Consider the following 21,952-nt stretch of genomic DNA (forward strand, 5'->3'; position numbering starts at 1 on the left):
GGCATCCACTAGTGATTACACTCCGAGTCACGAGTCAAACGGTCCAACCCCCGTGTCTCTACGATGTTCTGATGCAGAGATATAAGGCTTTGTTTATTCCGTTGCTAGGGTGTTCATATTTGGTTGCTAGGGGCGTGGCTAAACACCTCTTGGCATCCACTAGTGATTACCCTTCAAGTCAAGATGTAAAACGGTCCAACCACCGTGTCTCTACGATGTTCTGATGTGGAGATATTAGGCTTTGTTTATTCGGTTGCTAGGGTACTGTATTTGGTTGCTAGGGAAAAAAATGGCATCCACTAGTGATTACACTTCGAGTCACGAGTCAAACGGTCCAACCCCCGTGTCTCTACGATGTTCTGATGCAGAGATATAAGGCTTTGTTTATTCGGTTGCTAGGGTACTGTATTTGGTTGCTAGGGAAAAAAATGGCATCCACTAGTGATTACACTCCGAGTCACGAGTCAAACGGTCCAACCCCCGTGTCTCTACGATGTTCTGATGTGGAGATATAAGGCTTTGTTTATTCCGTTGCTAGGTGTTCATATTTGGTTGCTAGGGGCGTGGCTTAACACCTCTTGGCTTCCACTAGTGATTACCCTTCGAGTTACGAGTAAAACGGTCCAACCCCCGTGTCTCTACGATGTTCTGATGCGAAGATATAAGGCTTTGTTTATTCCGTTGCTAGGGTGTTCATATTTGGTTGCTAGGGGCGTGGCATAACACCTCTTGGCATTAACTAGTGATTACCCTTCGAGTCACGAGTAAAACGGTCCAACCCCCGTGTCTCTACGATGTTCTGATGTGGAGATATTAGGCTTTGTTTATTCGGTTGCTAGGGTACTGTATTTGGTTGCTAGGGAAAAAATGGCATCCACTAGTGATTACACTTCCAGTCACGAGTCAAACGGTCCAACCCCCGTGTCTCTACGATGTTCTGATGTGGAGATATAAGGCTTTGTTTATTCCGATGCTAGGTGTTCATATTTGGTTGCTAGGGGCGTGGCTTAACACCTCTTGGCTTGCACTAGTGATTACCCTTCGAGTCACGAGTAAAACGGTCCAACCCCCGTGTCTCTACGATGTTCTGATGCAGAGATATAAGGCTTTGTTTATTCCGTTGCTAGGGTGTTCATATTTGGTTGCTAGGGGCGTGGCTTAACACCTCTTGGCATCCACTAGTGATTACACTTCGAGTCACGAGTCAAAAGGTCCAACCCCCGTGTCTCTACGATGTTCTGATGCAGAGATATAAGGCTTTGTTTATTCCGTTGCTAGGGTGTTCATATTTGGTTGCTAGGGGCGTGGCTTAACACCTCTTGGCATCCACTAGTGATTACACTTCGAGTCACGAGTCAAACGGTCCAACCCCCGTGTCTCTACGATGTTCTGATGTGGAGATATAAAGCTTTGTTTATTCCGTTGCTAGGTGTTCATATTTGGTTGCTAGGGGCGTGGCTTAACACCTCTTGGCTTCCACTAGTGATTACCCTTCGAGTCACGAGTAAAACGGTCCAACCCCCGTGTCTCTACGATGTTCTAATGCGAAGATATAAGGCTTTGTTTATTCCGTTGCTAGGGTGTTCATATTTGGTTGCTAGGGGCGTGGCTTAACACCTCTTGGCATCCACTAGTGATTACCCTTCGAGTCACGAGTAAAACGGTCCAACCCCCGTGTCTCTACGATGTTCTGATGCGAAGATATAAGGCTTTGTTTACTCTGTTGCTAGGTTGTTCATATTTGGTTGCTAGGGGCGTGGCTTAACACCTCTTGGCATCCATTAGTGATTACCCTTCAAGTCACAAGTAAAACGGTCCAACCCCCATGTCTCTACGATGTTCTGATGCAGAGATATAAGGCTTTGTTTATTCCGTTGCTAGGGTGCTCAAATTTGGTTGCTAGGGGCGTGGCTTGGGAGTGGCCAATGATGTGGCCAGTGATTACACTCCGAGTCACAAGTAATATGGTCCAACCCCCGTGTCTCTACGATGTTCTGATTCAGAGATATAACTGTTTGAATTTTATGTTGCTAGGGTGCTAAAAAGTGGTTGCTAGGGGCGTGGCTTAATCCCTCTGTCAGGATCCTGAGAGACTGATTGGATGCCTGAGTAAAATGAGCCCACCCCCATGTCTCTATGACACTGTGGTGCAAAGATATCCATCTGGGCATTTTATAATGGCAGTCTATGGTATAGGTTGCTAGGGTGCCCAAAATGGTTGCTATGGTAACCTTACACCCCATTGTGGGGGACGTCCTGACAGAGTCTAGCACCCTTTTCAAATTTAGTAACCCACATGTTTCTATGAAATCCTGGCTCGGACCTATGACCCGTCAAAATTTTTGCAATGGTAAGTCTATGGGATTTTGCCCCATTGACTTTTCATTGGGCATTTTTGGGCACCTCTTACACCCCAGGGGTACAAGTTACACCCCAATGTGATGTATGTTCTTACAGAGTCTACCACCCTCTTCAAATGTTGTAACCCACATGTTTCTACAAAATCCTCGAGCGGAGCTATGACTCGTCAAAGTTGGGCGCAATGTTAAGTCAATGGGATTTTTCGGGTGGTTTTTCGCCCCCCTTTCAGAAATCCTGCACCCGATCGCTTATAAAAGTCATAGCACACCTCTCCTCAATAATCCGGTCGATTTGAGCCCTCTTTCATGGGACTACGTTAAACCGTGCGGGACGAGTTACGCGCCGAAAAAGTGTCCAGAAAAAGAAGAATAACTAGATAGGTACATTTCCTGAAGAAAATGTGAGTGGTGCTTGCCGTGGCAAATTTCAGGGGACAATTTATGATTATACTCCAAGCCAAAAGTAAAATGGTCCAACCCCCGTGTCTCTACGATGTTCTGATGCGGAGATATAAGGCTTTGTTTACTCTGTTGCTAGGGTACTGTATATGGTTGCTAGGGAAAAAATTGGCATCCACTAGTGATTACACTTCCAGTCACGAGTCAAACGGTCCAACCCCCATGTCTCTACGATGTTCTGATGCAGAGATATAAGGCTTTGTTTACTCTGTTGCTAGGGTACTGTATTTGGTTGCTAGGGAAAAAAATGGCATCCACTAGTGATTACCCTTTGAGTCACGAGTCAAACGGTCCAAACCCCGTGTCTCTACGATGTTCTGATGCGGAGATATAAGGCTTTGTTTACTCTGTTGCTAGGGTACTGTATTTGGTTGCTAGGGGAAACAATGGCATCCACTAGTGATTACCCTCCGAGTCACGAGTCAAACGGTCCAAACCCTGTGTCTCTACGATGTTCTGATGCGGAGATATAAGGCTTTGTTTACTCTGTTGCTAGGGTACTGTATTTGGTTGCTAGGGAAAAAAATGGCATCCACTAGTGATTACCCTCCGAGTCACGAGTCAAACGGTCCAAACCCCGTGTCTCTACGATGTTCTGATGCGGAGATATAAGGCTTTGTTTACTCTGTTGCTAGGGTACTGTATTTGGTTGCTAGGGAAAAAAATGGCATCCACTAGTGATTACCCTCCGAGTCACGAGTCAAACGGTCCAACCCCCGTGTCTCTACGATGTTCTGATGCGGAGATATAAGGCTTTGTTTACTCTGTTGCTAGGGTACTGTATTTGGTTGCTAGGGAAAAAAATTGCATCCACTAGTGATTACCCTCCGAGTCATGAGTCAAACGGTCCAACCCCCGTGTCTCTACGATGTTCTGATGTGGAGATATAAGGCTTTGTTTACTCTGTTGCTAAGGTACTGTATTTGGTTGCTAGGGGCGTGGCTTGGGAGTGGCCAATGATGTGCCCAGTGATTACACTCCGAGTCACAAGTAAAACGGTCCAACCCCCGTGTCTCTACGATGTTCTGATGCGGAGATATAAGGCTTTGTTTACTCTGTTGCTAGGGTACTGTATTTGGTTGCTAGGGGCGTGGCTTGGGAGTGGCCAATTATGTGCCCAGTGATTACACTCCGAGTCACAAGTAAAACGGTCCAAACCCCGTGTCTCTACGATGTTCTGATGCGGAGATATAAGGCTTTGTTTATTCGGTTGCTAGGGTGCTCAAATTTGGTTGCTAGGGGCGTGGCTTGGGAGTGGCCAATGATGTGCCCAATTGTTACACCCCTAGTCACAAGTAAAACGGTCCAACCCCCGTGTCTCTACGATGTTCTGATGCCGAGATATAACTGTTTGTATTTTATGTTGCTAGGGTGCTCAAAAGTGGTTGCTAGGGGCGTGGCTTAGTAAGTCTGTAAGGATCCTGAGAGACTGATTGGATGCCTGAGTAAAATGAGCCCACCCCCATGTCTCTATGACACTGTGGTGCAAAGATATCCATCCGGGCATTTTATAATGGCAGTCTATGGTATAGGTTGCTAGGGTGCCCAAAATGGTTGCTATGGTAACCTTACACCCCATTGTGGGGGACGTCCTGACAGAGTCTAGCACCCTCTTCAAATTTAGTAACCCACATGTTTCTATGAAATCCTGGCTCGGACCTATGACCCGTCAAAATTTTTGCAATGTAAGTCTATGGGATTTTGCCCCATTGACTTTTCATTGGGGCACTTTTGGGCACCTCTTACACCCCAGGGGTACAACTTACACCCCATTGTGATCCATGTTCTTACAGAGCCTACCACCCTCTTCAAATGTTGTAACCCACATGTTTCTACAAAATCCTCGAGCGGAGCTATGACTCGTCAAAGTTGGGCGCAATGTTAAGTCAATGGGATTTTTTGGGTGGTTTTTCGCCCCCCTTTCGGAAATCCTGCACCCGATCGCTTATAAAAGTCATAGCACACCTCTCCTCAATAAGCCGGTCGATTTGAGCCCTAATTTATGGGTCTACGACAAAGCGTGCGGGACGAGTTACGCGCCGAAAAAGTGTCCAGAAAAAGAATAATAATAACTAGATAGGTACATTTCCTGAAGAAAATGTGAGTGGTGCTTGCCGTGGCAAATTTCTGGGGACAGTATATGATCATACTTCCACTCACGAGTAAAACGATCCAAACCCCGTCTCTCTACGATGTTCTGATGCAGAGATATAAGGCTTTGTTTATTCGGTTGCTAGGGTACTGTATTTGGTTGCTAGGGAAAAATTTGACTTCCAATAGTGATTACACTCCGGGTCACGAGTCAAACGGTCCAAACCCCATGTCTCTACGATGTTCTGATGAGGAGATATAAGGCTTTGTTTACTCTGTTGCTAGGGTACTGTATTTGGTTGCTAGGGGAAAATTTGGCATCCCATAATGATTACACTCTGAGTCACGAGTCAAACGGTCCAACCCCCGTGTCTCTACGATGTTCTGATGCGGAGATATAAGGCTTTGTTTACTCTGTTGCTAGGGTACTGTATTTGGTTGCTAGGGAAAAAATTGGCATCCCATAATGATTACACTCCGAGTCATGAGTCAAAAGGTCCAACCCCCGTGTCTCTTTGATGTTCTGATGCGGAGATATAAGGCTTTGTTTACTCTGTTGCTAGGGTACTGTATTTGGTTGCTAGGGAAAAAATTGGCATCTCATAATGATTACACTCCGAGTCACGAGTCAAACAGTCCAACCCCCGTGTCTCTACGATGTTCTGATGCGGAGATATAAGGCTTTGTTTACTCTGTTGCTAGGGTACTGTATTTGGTTGCTAGGGAAAAAATTGGCATCCCATAATGATTACACTTCGAGTCACGAGTCAAACGGTCCAACCCCCGTGTCTCTACGATGTTATGATGCCGAGATATAAGGCTTTGTTTACTCTGTTGCTAGGGTACTGTATTTGGTTGCTAGGGAAAAAATTGGCATCCCATAATGATTACACTCTGAGTCACGAGTCAAACAGTCCAACCCCCGTGTCTCTACGATGTTCTGATGCCGAGATATAAGGCTTTGTTTACTCTGTTGCTAGGGTACTGTATTTGGTTGCTAGGGAAAAAATTGGCATCCCATAATGATTACACTCTGAGTCACGAGTCAAACGGTCCAACCCCCGTGTCTCTACGATGTTCTGATGCCGAGATATAACTGTTTGAATTTTAAGTTGCTAGGGTGCTCAAAAGTGGTTGCTAGGGGCGTGGCTTAATACCTATGTAAGGATCCTGAGAGACTGATTGGGTGCCTGAGTAAAATGAGCCCACCCCCATGTCTCTGTGACAGTGTGATGCAAAGATATCCATCTGGGCATTTTATAATGGCAGTCTATGGGAGATGTTGCTAGGGTGCCCAAAATTGTTGCTAGGGGCGTGGCTTAATAGCTCTGGGATGATCCTGAGAGACTGATTGGATGCCCGAGTGAAATGAGCCCACCCACTTATCTCTATGACACTGTAAAGCAAAGATATCTCATCTGGCACTGTTTTATTCCCTTATATGGGCATGTTTCCTGCCCCATTATAAGTCAATGGGAATTTTTGGGTGCCTCTTACACCCCAGGGGTACAACTTACACCCCATTGTGATCCATGTTCTTACAGAGCCTACCACCCTCTTCAAATGTTGTAACCCACATGTTTCTATAAAATCCTCTAGCGGAGCTATGACCTGTCAAAGTTGGGCGCAATGTTAAGTCAATGGGATTTTTCGGGTGGTTTTTTGCCCCCCTTTCAGAAATCCTGCACCCGATCCCTTATAAAAGTCATAGCACACCTCTCCTCAATAATCCGGTCGATTTGAGCCCTCTTTCGTGGGACTACGTTAAACCGTGCGGGACGAGTTACGCGCCGAAAAAGTGTCCAGAAAAAGAAGAATAATAATTATAAATAATAAGTATGAGCAATAGTAATAGTGATGCCTTGCATAAATGCAAGCACCACTAATAATATCTTTGAGCAATAATAATAGTGATGCTTTGCATAAATGCAAGCACCACTAATAATAACTAGATAGGTACATTTCCTGAAGAAAATGTGAGTGGTGCTTGCCGTGGCATGTTTCAAGGGACAATTTATGATTATACTCCAAGCCAAAAGTCAAACGATCCAACCCCCGTGTCTCTACGATGTTCTGATGCGGAGATATAAGGCTTTGTTTACTCTGTTGCTAGGGTACTGTATATGGTTGCTAGGGAAAAAATTGGCATCCACTAGTGATTACACTTCCAGTCACGAGTCAAACGGTCCAACCCCCATGTCTCTACGATGTTCTGATGCAGAGATATAAGGCTTTGTTTACTCTGTTGCTAGGGTACTGTATTTGGTTGCTAGGGAAAAAAATGGCATCCACTAGTGATTACCCTTTGAGTCACGAGTCAAACGGTCCAAACCCCGTGTCTCTACGATGTTCTGATGCGGAGATATAAGGCTTCGTTTACTCTGTTGCTAGGGTACTGTATTTGGTTGCTAGGGGAAACAATGGCATCCACTAGTGATTACCCTCCGAGTCACGAGTCAAACGGTCCAAACCCCGTGTCTCTACGATGTTCTGATGCGGAGATATAAGGCTTTGTTTACTCTGTTGCTAGGGTACTGTATTTGGTTGCTAGGGAAAAAAATGGCATCCACTAGTGATTACCCTCCGAGTCACGAGTCAAACGGTCCAAACCCCGTGTCTCTACGATGTTCTGATGCGGAGATATAAGGCTTTGTTTACTCTGTTGCTAGGGTACTGTATTTGGTTGCTAGGGAAAAAAATGGCATCCACTAGTGATTACCCTCCGAGTCACGAGTCAAACGGTCCAACCCCCGTGTCTCTACGATGTTCTGATGCGGAGATATAAGGCTTTGTTTACTCTGTTGCTAGGGTACTGTATTTGGTTGCTAGGGAAAAAAATTGCATCCACTAGTGATTACCCTCCGAGTCATGAGTCAAACGGTCCAACCCCCGTGTCTCTACGATGTTCTGATGTGGAGATATAAGGCTTTGTTTACTCTGTTGCTAAGGTACTGTATTTGGTTGCTAGGGGCGTGGCTTGGGAGTGGCCAATGATGTGCCCAGTGATTACACTACGAGTCACAAGTAAAACGGTCCAACCCCCGTGTCTCTACGATGTTCTGATGCGGAGATATAAGGCTTTGTTTACTCTGTTGCTAGGGTACTGTATTTGGTTGCTAGGGGCGTGGCTTGGGAGTGGCCAATTATGTGCCCAGTGATTACACTCCGAGTCACAAGTAAAACGGTCCAAACCCCGTGTCTCTACGATGTTCTGATGCGGAGATATAAGGCTTTGTTTATTCGGTTGCTAGGGTGCTCAAATTTGGTTGCTAGGGGCGTGGCTTGGGAGTGGCCAATGATGTGCCCAATTGTTACACCCCTAGTCACAAGTAAAACGGTCCAACCCCCGTGTCTCTACGATGTTCTGATGCCGAGATATAACTGTTTGTATTTTATGTTGCTAGGGTGCTCAAAAGTGGTTGCTAGGGGCGTGGCTTAGTAAGTCTGTAAGGATCCTGAGAGACTGATTGGATGCCTGAGTAAAATGAGCCCACCCCCATGTCTCTATGACACTGTGGTGCAAAGATATCCATCCGGGCATTTTATAATGGCAGTCTATGGTATAGGTTGCTAGGGTGCCCAAAATGGTTGCTATGGTAACCTTACACCCCATTGTGGGGGACGTCCTGACAGAGTCTAGCACCCTCTTCAAATTTAGTAACCCACATGTTTCTATGAAATCCTGGCTCGGACCTATGACCCGTCAAAATTTTTGCAATGTAAGTCTATGGGATTTTGCCCCATTGACTTTTCATTGGGGCACTTTTGGGCACCTCTTACACCCCAGGGGTACAACTTACACCCCATTGTGATCCATGTTCTTACAGAGCCTACCACCCTCTTCAAATGTTGTAACCCACATGTTTCTACAAAATCCTCGAGCGGAGCTATGACTCGTCAAAGTTGGGCGCAATGTTAAGTCAATGGGATTTTTTGGGTGGTTTTTCGCCCCCCTTTCGGAAATCCTGCACCCGATCGCTTATAAAAGTCATAGCACACCTCTCCTCAATAAGCCGGTCGATTTGAGCCCTAATTTATGGGTCTACGACAAAGCGTGCGGGACGAGTTACGCGCCGAAAAAGTGTCCAGAAAAAGAAGAATAATAACTAGATAGGTACATTTCCTGAAGAAAATGTGAAGTGGTGCTTGCCGTGGCAAATTTCGGGGGACAATATAAGATTATACTCCAAGCCAAAAGTAAAACAATTCAACCCACATGTCTCTACGATATTCTGATGCGAAGATATAAGGCTTTGTTTATTCGGTTGCTGGGGTACTGTATTTGGTTGCTAGGGAGAAAATTGGCATCCACTAGTGATTACACTCCGAGTCACGAGTCAAACGGTCAAACCCCCGTGTCTCTACGATGTTCTGATGCGGAGATATAAGTCTTTGTTTACTCTGTTGCTAGGGTACTGTATTTGGTTGCTAGGGAAAAAATTGGCATCCACTAGTGATTACACTCCGAGATACGAGTCAAACGGTCCAACCCCCGTGTCTCTGCGATGTTCTGATGTGGAGATAAAAGGCTTTGTTTACTCTGTTGCTAGGGTAATGTATTTGGTTGCTAGGGAGAAAATTGGCATCCACTAGTGATTACACTCCGAGTCACGAGTCAAACGGTCCAAACCCCGTGTCTCTACGATGTTCTGATGCGGAGATATAAGGGTTTGTTTACTCTGTTGCTAGGGTACTGTATTTGGTTGCTAGGGAAAAAAATGGCATCCACTAGTGATTACCCTCCGAGTCACGAGTCAAACGGTCCAAACCCCATGTCTCTACGATGTTCTGATGCGGAGATATAAGGCTTTGTTTACTCTGTTGCTAGGGTACTGTATTTGGTTGCTAGGGAAAAAAATGGCATGCACTAGTGATTACCCTCCGAGTCATGAGTCAAACGGTCCAACCCCCATGTCTCTACGATGTTCTGATGTGGAGATATAAGGCTTTGTTTACTCTGTTGCTAGGGTACTGTATTTGGTTGCTAGGGGCGTGGCTTGGGAGTGGCCAATGATGTGCCCAGTGATTACACTCCGAGTCACAAGTAAAACGGTCCAACCCCCGTGTCTCTACGATGTTCTGATGCGGAGATATAAGGCTTTGTTTACTCTGTTGCTAGGGTACTGTATTTGGTTGCTAGGGGCGTGGCTTGGGAGTGGCCAATGATGTGCCCAGTGATTAAACTCCGAGTCACAAGTAAAACGGTCCAACCCCCGTGTCTCTACGATGTTCTGATGCGGAGAAATAAGGATTTGTTTATTCGGTTGCTAGGGTGCTCCAATTTGGTTGCTAGGGGCGTGGCTTGGGAGTGGCCAATGATGCGGCCAGTGATTACCCTCCGAGTCACGAGTAAAACGGTCCAACCCCCGTGATTCTATGATGTTCTGATGCAGAGATATAAGGCTTTGTTTATTCGGTTGCTAGGGTGCTCATATTTGGTTGCTAGGGGCGTGGCTTGGGAGTGGCCAATGATGTCGCAAGTTATTACGCTCTGAGTCACAAGTAAAATGGTCCAACCCCACTGTCTCTACGATGTTCTGATGCGGAGAAATAAGGATTTGTTTATTCGGTTGCTAGGGTGCTCCAATTTGGTTGCTAGGGGCGTGGCTTGGGAGTGGCCATTGATGCGGCCAGTGATTACCCTCCGAGTCATGAGTAAAACGGTCCAACCCCCATGATTCCACGATGTTCTGATGTCGAGATATAACTGTTTGAATTTTATGTTGCTAGGGTGCTTAAAAGTGGTTGCTAGGGGCGTGGCTTAATAGCTCTGGGACTATCCTGATAAATTGATTGGATGTTTGAGTAAAATGAGCCCACCCCCATGTCTCTACGACATTGTAAAGCGAAGATATCCCATCTGGAACTTTTTTATTCCCTTATATGGGCATGTTTCCTGCCCCATTATAAGTCAATGGGAATTTTCGGGTGCCTCTTACACCCCAGGGGTGCAGCTTACACCCCAATGTGATGTATGTTCTTACAGAGTCTATCACCCTCTTCAAATGTTGTAACCTACATGTTTCTACAAAATCCTCAAACGGAGCTATGACCCGTCAAAGTTCGGCCCAATGTTAAGTCAATGGGATTTTTCGGTTGGTTTTTCGCCCCCCTTTCGAAAATCCTGCACCCGATCGCTTATAAAAGTCATAGCACACCTCTCCTTAATAATCCGGTCGATTTGAGCCCTCTTTCATGGGACTGTGGCAAACCGTGCGGGACGAGTTACGCGCCGAAAAAGTGTGCAGACATAAGAATAAGATATAATAATAATAACTAGATAGGTACATTTCCTGAAGAAAATGTGAGTGGTGCTTGCCGTGGCAAATTTCAGGGGACAATTTATGATTATACTCCAAGCCAAAAGTAAAATGGTCCAACCCCCGTGTCTCTACGATGTTCTGATGCGGAGATATAAGGCTTTGTTTACTCTGTTGCTAGGGTACTGTATATGGTTGCTAGGGAAAAAATTGGCATCCACTAGTGATTACACTTCCAGTCACGAGTCAAATGGTCCAACCCCCATGTCTCTACGATGTTCTGATGCAGAGATATAAGGCTTTGTTTACTCTGTTGCTAGGGTACTGTATTTGGTTGCTAGGGAAAAAAATGGCATCCACTAGTGATTACCCTTTGAGTCACGAGTCAAACGGTCCAAACCCCGTGTCTCTACGATGTTCTGATGCGGAGATATAAGGCTTTGTTTACTCTGTTGCTAGGGTACTGTATTTGGTTGCTAGGGGAAACAATGGCATCCACTAGTGATTACCCTCCGAGTCACGAGTCAAACGGTCCAAACCCTGTGTCTCTACGATGTTCTGATGCGGAGATATAAGGCTTTGTTTACTCTGTTGCTAGGGTACTGTATTTGGTTGCTAGGGAAAAAAATGGCATCCACTAGTGATTACCCTCCGAGTCACGAGTCAAACGGTCCAACCCCCATGTCTCTACGATGTTCTGATGCAGAGATATAAGGCTTTGTTTACTCTGTTGCTAGGGTACTGTATTTGGTTGCTAGGGAAAAAAATGGCATCCACTAGTGATTACCCTTTGAGTCACGAGTCAAACGGTCCAAACCCCGTGTCTCTACGATGTTCTGATGCGGAGATATAAGGCTTTGTTTACTCTGTTGCTAGGGTACTGTATTTGGTTGCTAGGGGAAACAATGGCATCCACTAGTGATTACCCTCCGAGTCACGAGTCAAACGGTCCAAACCCTGTGTCTCTACGATGTTCTGATGCGGAGATATAAGGCTTTGTTTACTCTGTTGCTAGGGTACTGTATTTGGTTGCTAGGGAAAAAAATGGCATCCACTAGTGATTACCCTCCGAGTCACGAGTCAAACGGTCCAAACCCCGTGTCTCTACGATGTTCTGATGCGGAGATATAAGGCTTTGTTTACTCTGTTGCTAGGGTACTGTATTTGGTTGCTAGGGAAAAAAATGGCATCCACTAGTGATTACCCTCCGAGTCACGAGTCAAACGGTCCAACCCCCGTGTCTCTACGATGTTCTGATGCGGAGATATAAGGCTTTGTTTACTCTGTTGCTAGGGTACTGTATTTGGTTGCTAGGGAAAAAAATGGCATCCACTAGTGATTACCCTCCGAGTCACGAGTCAAACGGTCCAACCCCCGTGTCTCTACGATGTTCTGATGCGGAGATATAAGGCTTTGTTTACTCTGTTGCTAGGGTACTGTATTTGGTTGCTAGGGAAAAAAATTGCATCCACTAGTGATTACCCTCCGAGTCATGAGTCAAACGGTCCAACCCCCGTGTCTCTACGATGTTCTGATGTGGAGATATAAGGCTTTGTTTACTCTGTTGCTAAGGTACTGTATTTGGTTGCTAGGGGCGTGGCTTGGGAGTGGCCAATGATGTGCCCAGTGATTACACTCCGAGTCACAAGTAAAACGGTCCAACCCCCGTGTCTCTACGATGTTCTGATGCGGAGATATAAGGCTTTGTTTACTCTGTTGCTAGGGTACTGTATTTGGTTGCTAGGGGCGTGGCTTGGGAGTGGCCAATGATGTGCCCAATTGTTACACCCCTAGTCACAAGTAAAACGGTCCAACCCCCGTGTCTCTACGATGTTCTGATGCCGAGATATAACTGTTTGTATTTTATGTTGCTAGGGTGCTCAAAAGTGGTTGCTAGGGGCGTGGCTTAGTAAGTCTGTAAGGATCCTGAGAGACTGATTGGATGCCTGAGTAAAATGAGCCCACCCCCATGTCTCTATGACACTGTGGTGCAAAGATATCCATCCGGGCATTTTATAATGGCAGTCTATGGTATAGGTTGCTAGGGTGCCCAAAATGGTTGCTATGGTAACCTTACACCCCATTGTGGGGGACGTCCTGACAGAGTCTAGCACCCTCTTCAAATTTAGTAACCCACATGTTTCTATGAAATCCTGGCTCGGACCTATGACCCGTCAAAATTTTTGCAATGTAAGTCTATGGGATTTTGCCCCATTGACTTTTCATTGGGGCACTTTTGGGCACCTCTTACACCCCAGGGGTACAACTTACACCCCATTGTGATCCATGTTCTTACAGAGCCTACCACCCTCTTCAAATGTTGTAACCCACATGTTTCTACAAAATCCTCGAGCGGAGCTATGACTCGTCAAAGTTGGGCGCAATGTTAAGTCAATGGGATTTTTTGGGTGGTTTTTCGCCCCCCTTTCGGAAATCCTGCACCCGATCGCTTATAAAAGTCATAGCACACCTCTCCTCAATAAGCCGGTCGATTTGAGCCCTAATTTATGGGTCTACGACAAAGCGTGCGGGACGAGTTACGCGCCGAAAAAGTGTCCAGAAAAAGAAGAATAATAATAATATCTTTGAGCAATAATAATAGTGATGCTTTGCATAAATGCAAGCACCACTAATAATAAGCTTAGATCGAAGAACAGTATGTTGGCTTTGTCAAGCCAACATAATAATCAAATAAACAATTATATGGATAACTAATGATTATAAAATGATTATGATGATTATGTAAATAAATGATTAGGAATAAACAAAAAAAACACAATAATAAAAATATTCTGCACATGATGATCTAAGGTAGGATCCTTCAAAATGAAACATCTAAATGTCTCACACTACCTTAATGCAAATAACACAAAATGCAAATATATACTGTAAATACTCCCCTCAATCAATCAATCAATCAATCAATCAATCAATCAATCAATCAATCAATCAAAAAGACACAAAACAAACACATTTCCACTCCACTTATTTATCAAATATTTTGTTATTTGACATTGTAAATTAAATATACAGTACATAGCTTAGACCTCCATAGATATATGCAATATTTTGTTATTTTATATATATATATATATATATATATATATATATATATATATATATATATATATATATATATATATATATATATATATTAACAAAACATTTTCGGTTTTTCTTTGCTTTTGTAAGTCACTTATAAAAAGCGTCTACTAAATAAAAATGTAAATGACTGTAAATGGTTTAGGGCAATTCCATGCAAATGTCAACCTTACTATTAAGTTTTTAACCATAATGATATCTCAGGTATCAATATTTGCCCATGCAAAGTCTTTGTTAAAGTTTTTAAAGCATTTTTTCCATAGTTAAGTGCAAATTTTAGAATTGTCATACGTCCATAACGGAGAAATATTATAACATTGTTTCTTCCTCAGACATGTGTAGAAATTAAAAAAAGATTTTAGGAAAATATAAACAGATCAAGTTCAATATATTGGTAATAAGTGCATTCTCTGACGAATTCATTTTTTAAGTTTTGAGTGAAATGTCACATCCATAATGCTGGAATTACTCTTTATCATAACACAAGGTTTGATAAATGGATGACTGATCTGTGTTGTTTTTCTAAATATACAGTAATTATTTTGAAGTGCAAATACTAAATATTCCAAATTTTTATCTTTTTTAATTGTCTCCTATATTTTCACATATGTTAACATTTCCTACGCACACATGTCTAAATCTAAGGAATAAAGGGTTGCTCCAACACTTTCAGGCTCTTCCTCAACCTCCATATTCCTATGCATAAGGAATCATACATTTTCTGCCAGGCCTCAAGCTCAGATTTCCACAGAGCTGCTCTGGAGCGGATGAGCTCAGATGTTTCATTCTTGCTCCCTTTTGCCAGACTTATACTGTTACTGCAAATGAAAATGGCATCCAAGCCAATAAAAAGGGCATTTAAAGTGATGAATCCAGCTCTAGCTCCTTTCGAGAGTGCTAGTGGTGTCCCTTTTGCCAGCTGCCCAATGTCAGGCAGGTCTGCGGCGAGTTTGGGAATGCTACGGGTATTTTGTGCCTCCTGCAGCCCTATCCTGGTTGCAGTGGCCACTACCTCCTCACTTTTAAGGACTTTAAAAGCTGAAGCTGTGTCCACAATGGCATCAATACTTTTGGCTACTCCTCCAACACGGACTATCAACTTCCCAGCTGTGATAGCTGTGGTTATATCCACCACATCAGGCCCTTCTACACCCTCCTCAATTGCCTGGTCCAAGCAACCTTGAATCTTCTCCACATCGTCAACATACATCTGGAAAATTCTTTGTGCATTTTTACCATGGCAAATGTTGACTGCTGTTTCAGTGATACCTGTGACCAAACTATTGACTCCGCTGGTCACCCCCAGACCGACTCCTGTCAAAGTGAGAGTTAAAGACACTCCTGCAGTGACAGGAGCAAGAGCGAGGCCGACAATGGACAAGACGCCCCCTGCTAACCCCACTGAACTACCAGCTACAGTGGAGATATTGGCCCCAAATTTCATCCTGTCCAGCTGAACTGCACTTTCCTCCAAATCTGACAGGAACTTCTCCATCCTAGAGTAACGCTGACTGAACAAACCAATAAATTTCAAAGCATTTTCCTTAAAAAGAAATGCCAGCTTGGTGTGACTGTCCATCCTGGACAAGGAGACAAGGAAGTTTAAGATTAATGGCAGAGTCATTTGTAATTCATCTTAGAGTAAAGGTCTGATAATGTCTCACCTTATTATGCTCAACTGGGTCAAATGATCAATCAGTTTTTGCATGGAGGTCTCAGGTATGTTCAAATGAAACTTTACTAAATGATCAGCCTTCCTACAACTGTAAAGAGATTAGGTGTAAAGACCCGGTACATGTTAGTGTGACATTTTTAAAAAGGCACTATGTGCTATTGACAGCTAGTGGCTGTACCTGGTACCACAGTCCAAATTCTAATTATCAGAGAGGGTTTTATCTCTGGCCCCCCACCTAAGACTCGAAGCTCACATGGGTTGCCAGACACCAATGCAACCTCATGTACGCATTTTACAAGGTGGCTAATTTGTATTAATTCATAAAACCACAATTATACCAAACCGTTCATGGACCCCATTTACTTCTTTTTCCTACTATAGAAATCAATGGGGTCCACGAATGGTTTGGTTACAAAATTTTTAAAAAATATCTTCATTTGTGTTCATCAGAACAAAGAAATTTCTACAGGTTAGGAACAACATGAGGGTCAGTAAATGATATTTTTGGGTGAACTATCCCTTTAAACTAAAGTGGAAAATTCGCATGACACAAAGTTAAATCCCACAAGTAATCTAAAGCAAGGAATGCGATGCTTCACATTTTGTGTTTACGTACCATAATTTTATCAAACTTATAAATTTTCAATGATTTTATTGCTTTGCTAATGACAAACCAGCTTGTGTGGCTTTTGATAACGTTAATAACGATCATTTTTATAACTTTCGGTGGTTGCATGCTACGTAACTATGATAAAATGTCATGATATTCCTCATAAATTGTAAAATATTGTAAATTCTCAGTTTGCAAAGTAATAGTACGGGGACAACAAATATGTAGTAGTAGCCTATAGTTTTTTTCTCTTTGTTTGGACCTGGGTAAATGTGCAGTGGGTGTGATCACACAGACCAAAAACAAAAGCAGGCATTCTTATACAGAATCCACATTTTAAAGTTGACTGATTATAGACCCCTTCACGGTTCACGTCACAGGCAGTTCCCACTGTGCATGTCGGGGTCAGAAAAGTCATTTAAGCAGATTGAGTTGCGTATTATTCGTTATCGTCAAAAATGCCTACTTACGTCGTGGGCTTTGAAAATCGCACCAGGTCTTTTGTTAAGCTTTCGCGATTCATGCAGAATCTCAAAAACAAAAAAATACAACATCTGCGGCTGCAAGCAATTAACGTGCAGACTGGGACAATGCAAATATCAAAGAGGCTTGTGTTTGTAGTGCTCACTTCATTTGAGGTAAGTCATCATTTTCCAGCCCTGTTAGATTAAATTATAAAGCCTGGATTGTATGAACGTTTGACCCCATGCGGCGCGCGCACCCGATAGTCATTCAATGTTTACAAACCTTGAAGGGGTCTATAGCATTGTAGCTTGGTGAACAAAGCATGTTTCCTAAATATCTAAGATTAACCGCGATTAATCGCGTACAAAATATAAGTTTGATTTAGCAAAATATACGTGTGTGCACTGTCAATTATTTTGTATGTATAAATACACACATACATGTACACATTTAAGAAAAATGTTATGTATGTATATATTTTTTAATCTATATATAAAACAAAATATATCAAAATCTAAATAAATATATTTATATACATATAAACATTTCTTAAATACATACATGCATGTGTATTTATATATACAAAATAATTACACATAGTGCACACACATATTATGCAAAACAAACTTTTATTTAAAAAAAAACAATATTTTGTATGGGCTTAATTGCGATTAATCTTTTGACAGCCCTACTACAAACATATTATGGTATGTTTTGATTTAGTACAGTCAAAAACATACAGGGAAAACAATAACATGCAATCATTATTTAAAATACTTACCCATGAATGTCTCCAGACCATAATACACTCTTAGACCTGTAAAAAAAATAAAACAAAAATGGGAAACCGGTTCACAAAGATTTCAGAATAGAATTTAGAATATTTAGAAATAAAAAGTATTATTTTTGGTGTAAAATTAGTTTTTAAATATTTTATAATCATCACAGAAATGTCACAAACTAACTTCTTCTCCATTTTCATACAAAGCTGTTTTGTGATGTTTATGTATTTGTCCAGCTGAAAGGCCAGGACCTCTACATTATTGAGAATGGGAAGAAAAAAAGTTTCATTGTTTCGTTTAAAGTGAATAAGTAGAGATGATGCCTTTCTTGCAGCTGTGATGACCGATCGCACACATGCAGGACTCTCGCCCATTGGCAGGAAACTTTGTTCAGTGAAAACAAATAGCGAGGTATCAGCTAGTTTCTCTACTGCATCCAGGAAGTGCTCAAGTTTCTCCAGCCCCTCAAAAGTGTCCTTCAGGACACCACCCAGTGTCTTCTCCAGTGTTTGACGTCTGGAGTCAGCTGTCAACTGAGTCAAACCATTCCACAGGTACTCGCCAAAACCCTTGACTTTATTCTCTGAGCGCTGATCATGGTCAAACTTAAGAGTGATTTTGTCTGCTTGATCTTAATATCTCTTATTGTGTTCAGCTCCTTCTCTCTCTGAAGGATCCATTTGTCCACTCTGTCACAGAAGTCTCTGACTGTCTGAATGTAGCCGAGGGTGTCCACAACATACTCAGACAGTAACTCCTGTAGTTTATCCCTAAATTAAAAAATTGCGGGCCAAGGAAAAAATAATTAGTAGGGGAAAGCGGGGCACAACCTAACTTTTTTTTTTACTTTGGCTCTATCATTCAAAAAATATTTATGTTAGATTAATATGAGGGTAAAATAACGTCAAAAAGATTTGCATGCGCAGGATCATATTTGTGAGAGTGTACGTGACATTGCAAGCATAAAATAAATTTTTTGTAAAGGTGTAAATCAAGTTGCAAGCGTAAGAAAACAAGTTTTGCAACATTCTACTGTTAATTGTAAGTGTAATTCATGTCTTGTAAAACTGAAACTTCATATTTACGCAAATAAGTAAGAACTGTATGCATCTGACCTCAGTTTTTCCACGCTTACACCTTTGGCACGGTTTTTGTGCTGAAATATTGCCAAAAGCATTGCAAGTCTGCAAACAGTGGTGTGCAATCAAAAGCACACTTTCATGAACGGCAAATATGAATTAACCGCGCAGAATCTGTCTCTGTGTGTAAAATAAACCAGTTGTAAATGACTTGTTGCATACGAAGGGAAAACTATTTCCTGAAATAACCCGACATCTACTGATCCCTCTGCGCTTGCAGTTTTGTCACGATTCTCTCACTGACCAGCTTTACCAAGCTCGGAGGACCAGCCTAGACTAGCTAATGCCATCTTAAACCAGCTAAAACCAGCTACCAGCTTATGCTGGTCTTTTCTGGATTTTTCAGTAGGGAACCCATTCCCTTACGAAAATTAACCATGGCTACAGTTAAAACCTTGGGCACTAGTAAAACCATGGTAACCACATAATAACGAGGATTTAGTTTTTCAAAAGCCATGGTTAGTGTAGTACTAATAGTAATCAACACACGCAAACAAACAAACACACACATGCACGCACACGCACACACACAAACACGCACACGCACAAACACGCACAAACACGCACGCACGCACACACACACACACAGACACACACACACAGACACACACAAACACAAAACATGGCTGCTATACTTCTACCACAAAAACATGATTACTTTTCGTAAGATTTAAAAGTTGATGTACACCTTCAAATAGATATAAGCATAATCTTGGTCTTGTTTTACAGAAGACAATTTAGTTTTTTTCACTGGAGTGAAATTGTTACAGCAGTTTACAGTTTTTTACAGACGCTAGGACACATTTCTCAATACTTAGGTCATTTTTGCAAAACTCTTCACACAGTTCTCCTAACCAACTTTCAGCTTGGCAAAGCAGTTCCTTTCACATTCAAAATGCACTACAACAACTCATTTTTCCAGAACACTAGCAAAGGTTGACAGCCGACAAACAGACTTTGTCACCCACAAAACAATGACCTAAAAAACACTAACAACATGTAGCATTATACAATGTTTTCTTGTATAAAACAAGGACACATCTCTGTTTATAATTGCAATATATGTTACTGGAATGAATAAAAAATTATGCAGAATTTGTCAATATTTTTGTCACGGTAGGAAAATCCATTGTTTCCTCCGTGTCATGTGTGTGTGTGTGTTTGTTCACTCACCGCTCTGCCATGTGCTAATCAGCCTGATGCCGCTCAACTGTGTGTTGATTGTCTCGCTCCAGCTGTTCATCATTACTGCTAGTGATCGAAGCTCTGAAGCGTGTGTCAAAAAAACGAACCGATTTTCATTGAAGCTTTGTATCGAAGCTTGATTCGTTCTGGCAAAATCACGTGACCAATGATGTCCGAAGCTTCGTTTCACACACACCCACGTGACTGCTTCGTTATCTGATTCAAAGGTTTAGAATTGTGCGATGCGCGGCGCGCCCTCATGGGTTGTATTGGAGTATTGCATTACACGGAATCGATTACTGTATAGTGAGTTTATGATATATATATATATACATAGTAGTAAAAAGCCTTTTCTGCACCACTTAATACCATGATATATTTTTTAATTGGTTCACACTTTATACTTCTGAGACAAGGTCTATCCTTAATTTCTTACTTTTGTTTGGAGTACCATTCGCATGGGTTGTATTGGAGTATTGCATTACACGGAATCGATTACTGTATAGTGAGTTTATGATATATATATATATACATAGTAGTAAAAAGCCTTTTCTGCACCACTTAATACCATGATATATTTTTTAATTGGTTCACACTTTATACTTCTGAGACAAGGTCTATCCTTAATTTCTTACTTTTGTTTGGAGTACCATTCGCATGAAATGGAACATGCTTTGGTCATGTATTTAATATATTGTTTCATTTATTTATGAATCTATCCTTAATTTGTCAATCCATTAAGTTTTGCTTTTATAATTAAATTTATACGTTGTTTGGTTGTGGAACATGTTGCGAAACTGCACTTTCACCAGCAGAGGTCCTCATTGAGTTCTGATTTGAAAAGCTTCGAGTAATGAACCTTTTTCCGATACAATTGGGTTGAAAGCTTCACTGCTTCAAGAAAGCTTCACTTCGCCATCACTAATTACTCCATATATACTCACTTCACTCTCTGTTCCAGTGCCAGATGATTTCCTTGTGTCTGCTCTCGTGTCGTGTGGTTCTCTGTGGCGTTCTGTTTGGATTATGTGTTTTCAGTTGGATAGTCTATTGTCGTCGTCGTCTCCGTGTGGATGTTACTTTGTTCAGTTCGGATCTTCACCACTGTTCACCACTCCACCAACGCCGCACTCAAAGACATCAACACCAACTCACCACCGTAGTCCTCGCCACCATTGCCACCATCACTGGACACTTCTGACCCTGCATTGACTCTCTTTCTCTCTTTTTGTTTATTCTCAATAAACATTGTTTACATTTTCACCTGCATTTGCTTCCGCGCATTTCGTATCATTACAGAATCATCTGGCCAACATGGAAGCAGCAGGCGATCAGCCCACCGCGATGCTCGAGGAGTTTCTTCAGCGATCGTTGGCTCATATGGATCATCAAGACAAAGCTATCAAAGACATGCGGAAGGCAGTCCATGCAATGGTGGCGAAAGTGTCCGAGCTCTCTCAGCGATCTCCACATCCCACGCCACCCACTGCGCAACCCACGCCGCCCGCACCATCTTCACCTCCAGGGGGTAGTTTTCTACCGGAACCCCTGTTACCCATCCCTGAAAAGTACTCCGGTGAGCCCAATTATTGCCGTACTTTCCTATCTCACTGCTCTTTACATTTCGCTCAACAGCCCCGTTCCTTCTATCTCGAAGAGACCAAAGTTGCATTCACCCTTTCACATCTGACGGGCAAGGCTGCCCTCTGGGGGATGGCGGTGTGGGAGAATAGAGACATCTGCGTCTCCTCGTTCTTCCTGCTATCCGAGGAGATGAAGAGGGTTTTCGACCGCTCCGTCGCCGGGAGAGAAGCAGCCCGACTC

The 21,952-nt window shown here is 42.7% G+C and overlaps 1 pseudogene; it reads right to left on the reverse strand.

Moving 5' to 3' along the window:
* Positions 1-14,306: 14,306 nt before the first annotated feature.
* On the reverse strand, positions 14,307-21,377 carry LOC135785982 (uncharacterized; annotated as a pseudogene).
* Positions 21,378-21,952: the final 575 nt, after the last annotated feature.

This window comes from Paramisgurnus dabryanus, chromosome 19, assembly GCF_030506205.2.
Source record: "Paramisgurnus dabryanus chromosome 19, PD_genome_1.1, whole genome shotgun sequence".
NCBI lineage: Eukaryota > Metazoa > Chordata > Actinopteri > Cypriniformes > Cobitidae > Paramisgurnus > Paramisgurnus dabryanus.